The sequence below is a fragment of the Tiliqua scincoides genome, chromosome 3 (genome assembly GCF_035046505.1).
Source record: "Tiliqua scincoides isolate rTilSci1 chromosome 3, rTilSci1.hap2, whole genome shotgun sequence".
In the NCBI taxonomy this organism is placed as follows: Eukaryota; Metazoa; Chordata; class Lepidosauria; order Squamata; family Scincidae; genus Tiliqua; species Tiliqua scincoides.
The window spans coordinates 229,036,120-229,042,362 of record NC_089823.1 but is presented as its reverse complement, the minus strand read 5'-3'; the positions used below and the strand labels follow the sequence as shown (position 1 = coordinate 229,042,362).

The following is a 6,243-nucleotide window of genomic DNA, read 5'->3' as shown; positions in this document are numbered from 1 at the left end:
GCTCAATCCAAGTCCAGCAGAGGCTGCGAACAGACATTCATGGCCTCTGCTAGGCTCACCTCTGGAAGCTAGGGGAGCCACTCCCCTTGGCTCCGGCGTGTGGAGGGGAGGCATTCACCCATATCCACAGTATCACTTAACCGCAGAGGGTTCCAGAATGGAACTACTGCAGATACCGGGGCATGCCTGTAACTGCAAATAATCAGCCAATTGACACAATCTTAAACTGCAGTTATGCTGCATGGTCAGCGTGATATCCAGCACATGTGCTTCCCCCTCCCCAAGGCTTTTTTTCATTGACCACTTGTCCTGCCCTAGCATACACTCATTTTCAATTTGCCCCCTTTCTCCAGATGATCAAGAACTCTTATCCCTTAGGGATGATTTGGCCCAAAATGGATGCAGCCTGGCACTATCAACTTTCCCCCCAGGGGTCCTTTTAAAAGCTGGTCTACAAGCTTTTGGATGTTTAGCAGTCTGGTTCCATTTCAGTCCAAGTGGAGCCTTTGTTCCTTTTGTACAAGCCTGCAGCAACTGTTACCCTGCACATGCCCAATCTCATCTGATCTTGGAAGCTAAGCAGGGTCAGGCCCGGTTAGTACTTGGATGAGAGCCCGCCTGGGAATAATGGGTGCTGTAGGCTTATATCATAGTCTTTCGAGACTGAAGGTTGCCAACCACAAGCCTGGCTTGCCCCAAAACATTCCTCCCGTGTCTAGGACAATGAAACCTGCCTTCCCCTGACAACTAAGCCAATAACTGGGAGGGGAAGGAAATGACCTTAGCATTTTCCAGGACTCACATCAAGGTTGTCATTGTTGAGCAGCTGCCAATCAGAAATGTCCACTGTCCATCCTACAAGATGACTTCATTGCCCATATTCTTTCTGCACTGGTCATGGAGTGACCCTGGGGGGGATATCCCTGGGGCTGGGGATAAGAATAGGCCCCCAGTTTGGCTGTACTTGTTGTAAGAGGCGACTAAACAGCCACTGGGTAGATGGGACTCGTCAGCCTGGGAAGGCAGCTCATCTGAGAGAAGGAAAACTCTGATCCCAAACCTCCACTGCCTTGTGGCTACATCCAGTTAGGGAAAAGGCTTCAGGAGTCAACCTCGAGGCAAAATCAGGAGCCGGAGTCCCTGAGGCAGTTCATGGCTGAACACAGTCACGTTCTGGCAACTCCTGTGATGCCGCTGGAACCAACCGTATTGGCCTCTGCCTTTCCATTGGACCATTTCAGCGACGTGGAGAGGGGGGATTTGCTGCATGGGTAACAGCCTATCCTCCATACCTACTTTACCCAGGCTTCGTGCACTGGAGAGGACACTCTGTTCCAGAACCACCATTCAGAGCGTGACTCCATTGTCTTCCGAGACTGAAGGATGCCAACATGGTCATGGAGTGATTTACATAAGAATATCCCCACTGCATCAGACCAAGGGCCCATCTAGTCCAGCTTCCTGCATCCCCCAGATGCCTCTGGGAGCACAGAAGACAACAAGATACCTATATCTTGTTGCCCCTCCCTTGCATCTGGCATTCTGAGGTAGCCAACTTCTAAAACCAGGAGGCTGAACTTACCCATTGTGGCTTGTAACCTGTGATGGACTTTTCTTCCAGTAATCTGTCCAAACCCCTTTTTTAAGGCATCTAGGTCAGATGCCATCACATCCTGTGGCAAGGAGTTCCACAGATAAATTACACGCTGGGTAAAGAAATATTGTCTTTGCTTGGTTGAGAAAATTGCTCTGTTGCTATTTATACCCCATACCATCTAACAAGGTGAGCCTCACCACAAACCTTAGAAAGAGTCCAACCAGGTACATGGGAACTGATGGAGGGAACTGTGCTGGGGGTGAGGTGGAACAACACACCAAACTGGCCAGGCTCCAGTGTTTGGGGCAGGTTGGCCACCTTAATTTCTATGCTCCCAAACTGTTTTCAAGAAACTGTTTTCGATTCTTACTCTCCTTTTTTGTTTCGGTTTGTCCTTTGTTCCCAACCCACACTGAGCATGTTTCATGTCAGGCTGTGTGCCTGATAGAACAATTTCAAGCCACACTGTTTTTTCACAGCCTAAAGAAGCAAAATGAAGACTGCTCATACCTGCACATGCCCGATCTCGTCTGATCTCGGAAGCTAAGCAGGGTCAGGCCTGGTTAGTACTTGGAAGGGAGACCGCCTGGGAATACCGGGTGCTGTAGAGTTATACCATAGTCTTTCGATACCGAAGGTTGCCAACCACGTAGAGACACATTGACCAAGATCATAGCTAAGATTGCTGACAGTCTTTGCAGCAAAAAAATAAAAAAAATGAGAGAGGCTGGAAAAGGATAGATATTCTTTTTATATATTGAGGATGTATATCCTTTTTATGGATATAAAGCCTCTCTTGATCATTTTATCTCATTAGGTTTATCTTGGTGTGTGGGAAAATTACTGTGTGGCTTTTTTTTGTAGACATGTACTTGGGCATATCACATTTGTAACTAAACTCTACAAGAAAAGGGGAAGGAACCTCATTTCTGTTTGTTGTTATCAGTAGGAAACTTTTAATTGCTTCCCCCCCCCCCCATTTTAGCAGAATATAGTAGGGCAAAGTCATGAAAATGAATCTAAGTACTCCATAGGGGTCTATCTTAATTTGACTCAAATTACTATCACCCAAAACAAAGCATTATTTGCTCTGCGCCACTGAAATAATTGATTTAGCTGAAATAAAACCAACCGCGGGAGACTACAGTGGGAGCTAATGACATCCTCTCCACACACACCCTGGTTCAAGAAGCCACGGTTTATAATGGATGGGATTCAAAAGGCTAATGACTACCCAGGTTTTCCTAACCTCCATACAAACCATAGGAAATCTGAAGATGTTAAGAACCTAAGAAGAGCCCTGCTGGATCAGGCCATAGGCCCATCAAGTTCAGCTTCCAGTATCTCACAGCGGCCCACCAAATGCCCCAGGGAGCACACCAGATAACAAGAGACCTGCATCCTGGTGCTCTCCCTTGCATCTGACATAGCCCATTTCTAAAATCAGGAGGCTGCACATACACCTCATGGCTTGTAACCGGTAATGGATTTTTCCTCCAGAAATTTGTCGAATCACCTTTTAAAGGCACCTAGGCCAGATGCCATCACCACATCCTGTGGCAAGGAGTTCTATTTAGCTTTGAGGAAACCCAGATTTCTTGAGGAATGTTTAGAACTATGTCTCCAGATTCTATCCTGCCATGTGTTTAACAAGCCCTCCTGTTTTGGCCATCATGGGAGTAAACCCCATTGACTATAACAGGACTTACTTCTGAGCAGACCTGCTTAGGATTGGGTTCTTAATTCCACATGGGTCACCACACATGGTTTGCCTTGGTAGGCCTTGTGCAAGCCTAGTGTATGTCTTTAGGGAGATGTGGCAAGTTCTCATATATGCCTACACCAGCATTTTCAACATTTTTCTTATGACACACTGACCTCTGTGATCTTCTCTATAGTCTTCACCTCTTGTGATGTCACTTCCAGGAGACTCTTCTAGGTCCTGTGGCTTTAAACAGTTTTTAGGGCAGCTGTTTGTAGTAATGCACAGCTGTATGCAATAACACACAGTAACAATTTGTTACTACAGACAGTTGCCCTAGAAACAGCCACATAACCCAGAAGACCTTTCCAATGATTTTTAACTATTGTGATTCAAACTCCTGCAGCACCATTCACAGCACATCAGTTGAAAATTGCCAGCCTATAGCTTTACATCTTTTGAAGCAATATAAGAGAAGATGCAGCTGATGTACTCCTATCCTGTCCCTTTACTGGGCCCTTCGTCCATCACACCAGAGTGTTTTAGACCTTTGATGGGCAGAGTCAAATCCAGAAGAAAATGACATTCCACAGAAGATTAGACTATGGAGTGTTTGGTTTGCATTTAGTAAACAAGATGAATCACTAAAGGAAGGAAGTTACAAGAAAGTCAGGGAGGAACTGCCATTCATAAATCAGAAAACAGGGCCTAAAACCTAGGAAGTGAGAAGTTGCCCCTTGCCTTCAGGTTCACCCTAGACTGCACAATGCACAGGTAAAAGTTTTGCTCCCTCTTTGTGTATTGGAATCACAGAAGATATGGTGAGGAGATAGGATGTGGTGTCAGCAGTGGCCCTTTGCTCTGGGGAATACAGGGTTAAGGACTGGGCTTTCAGCGGAGGGTGTGCTACACTGCTAAGCCACTAGAGGCAATGAAGACTCTAGGGCAGGGGTGTCCAAAGTTTTTGGCAGGAGGGCCACATCATCTCTCTGACACTGTGTCGGGGGGGCCTGGGAAAAAAAGAATTAATTTACATTTAAAATTTGAATAAATTTACATAAGCTTACATAAATGAATATATTAAAGATGAACTTATATGAATGAATGAAGGTCTTCCAACAGCTCAAGGCCTATAAAAGGCCTGGCACAAAGCAAGGCTGGCCTTTCCTTTTCTGCTGCTACTGCATCACTAATGTGAAACAGCAAGCAATGGAGGAAGCCCTCATCCCACAGCTCACGCGAGAGGTCAAACAATTGCCCTCACGCTGACAGCAGTTGCGTCGGGCCAGTGTGCCCTCCAACAAATCTCTGGAGGGCCAGAGGCTCATTGGAGACTTGGGGCTCCCTGAGGGCTGCATTGAGAGACCTTGAGGGCCACAAGTGGCCCCCGGGCTGGGGTATGGGCACCCTTGCTCTAGGGATATAAGAAGCACCTGATGCAGGAAGGGTTTGTGGGTTGTAGTTGAGAAGGGAGAGTTGCTGGCTAAATGGACTTTTTGGCTACACTGACCTACTGGCTTGTTGACTCACGACTCTACTTATCAGACTATGGGAACAAGCCTAACCATGTCTACTCAGAAGTAAGTCCTATTTTGTTCAATGGGGCTTACTTTTGGGAAAGTGTGGTTAGGATAGTTCTTATGATTGCAGCCTGACTCTCTGGCTAACTGACGGCACCCTGACTGATGGACTGGAGGATGAACCATGAACTGGCAACCTGAACAGGCACATGGACTAATCCAACAGAGACTGCTGAGTGGTAGAGAGCTGAAGTGGTGCTGCTGTACCTGAAAGGACTGCTGTTTGAAGGAGGGACCCTGCAGACATACAGGCAAGCCAGCTAACTACTAGTCTCCTTCCTACTGGTGCTGGGGTACAGTGGTAGTTCTTGCAGTCTGCTAGATCTAACTGTGGTTAAGCTGGGGGAACTAAGTAACTTAAAGTGGGTGTAAATTCTTTAGACACAGCTCAGAACAGGAGCTTGGCAGGGCACTTTCACTGCAAAACTCTTCACATTTCTCATAGTTTAGAGCAGCAATTTTTCAACCTTTTTCATCTCACAGGACACCGGCAAGGCACTAAAATTGACAAGGCACACTGCTAGTCCATTGACAATTGACAAGGCACACCATGCTGCTGGTGGTTTGTCACATCCCTCAATGGCCCTATTAATAAACGATATTTATTTAATACATAAATAAATTTGCCAAACTCCCACAGCACACCTGTGGACCACTTGTGGCACACCAGTGTGGCCATGGCACACTTGTTGAAAAGTGCTGGTTTAGATGGTGGAAAAGTCCCTCAGCCCTGCCTATCAGGTGGTGGGAAGGCACTGAAGATTTTTCAGTCTGGTTGTCTTCTCTTCAATAGCTACTTCAGCTTTTTGACTCCCTCCAGTTAATCCAGAACAACCTTGATGTCACTCTTCCCCCCTTTCTCACCTTCCCCCCTCAATCCTTCTTTGGTGTCCACACACAGGAGATTAGACCCCCAAATACACTGGCAGGAGAAATCCTGATCAAAGAAAGAGAAAGGCAGGATCGGATGCTGCTTTAATTGGTTGCAGTGCTGTGGGACTTACACACTACATGTGGTTGCCCTCTTGACTGCCATCCAGGGAGGAAGGAAAGTGAATGTGAGAATCCATGAGCCAGGTCCACCCAATAGTTGTCTGGCATGACCACATAGCTATTCAGCAGCCAACTGCTTTCTCCTGGGCTGCTGCCTCTCAGCAATGGAGTTTGCTAATACATCATTCAAAGCAAGCCTGCCAAAAGATAGCTTTTCTTTTCTTTAAATCAAGAAATTCAGCCCAGATTGGACCCCAAGGGAATCAGGTTGGAAGTCTAAGGGTGCAGTCCAAACTGCGCTCTAGGCAGGCACAAGTCCCTTTCTCTGGGTGTCACAAAACTGCTGTAAGCACTTCTGCACCACTGCGGGA

At 46.7% G+C, this 6,243-nt stretch overlaps 1 pseudogene; it reads left to right on the top strand.

The window, feature by feature from the left end:
- The first annotated feature begins 523 nt into the window (after positions 1-523).
- On the top strand, positions 524-643 carry LOC136646150 (5S ribosomal RNA; annotated as a pseudogene).
- The last annotated feature ends 5,600 nt before the right edge of the window (positions 644-6,243 follow it).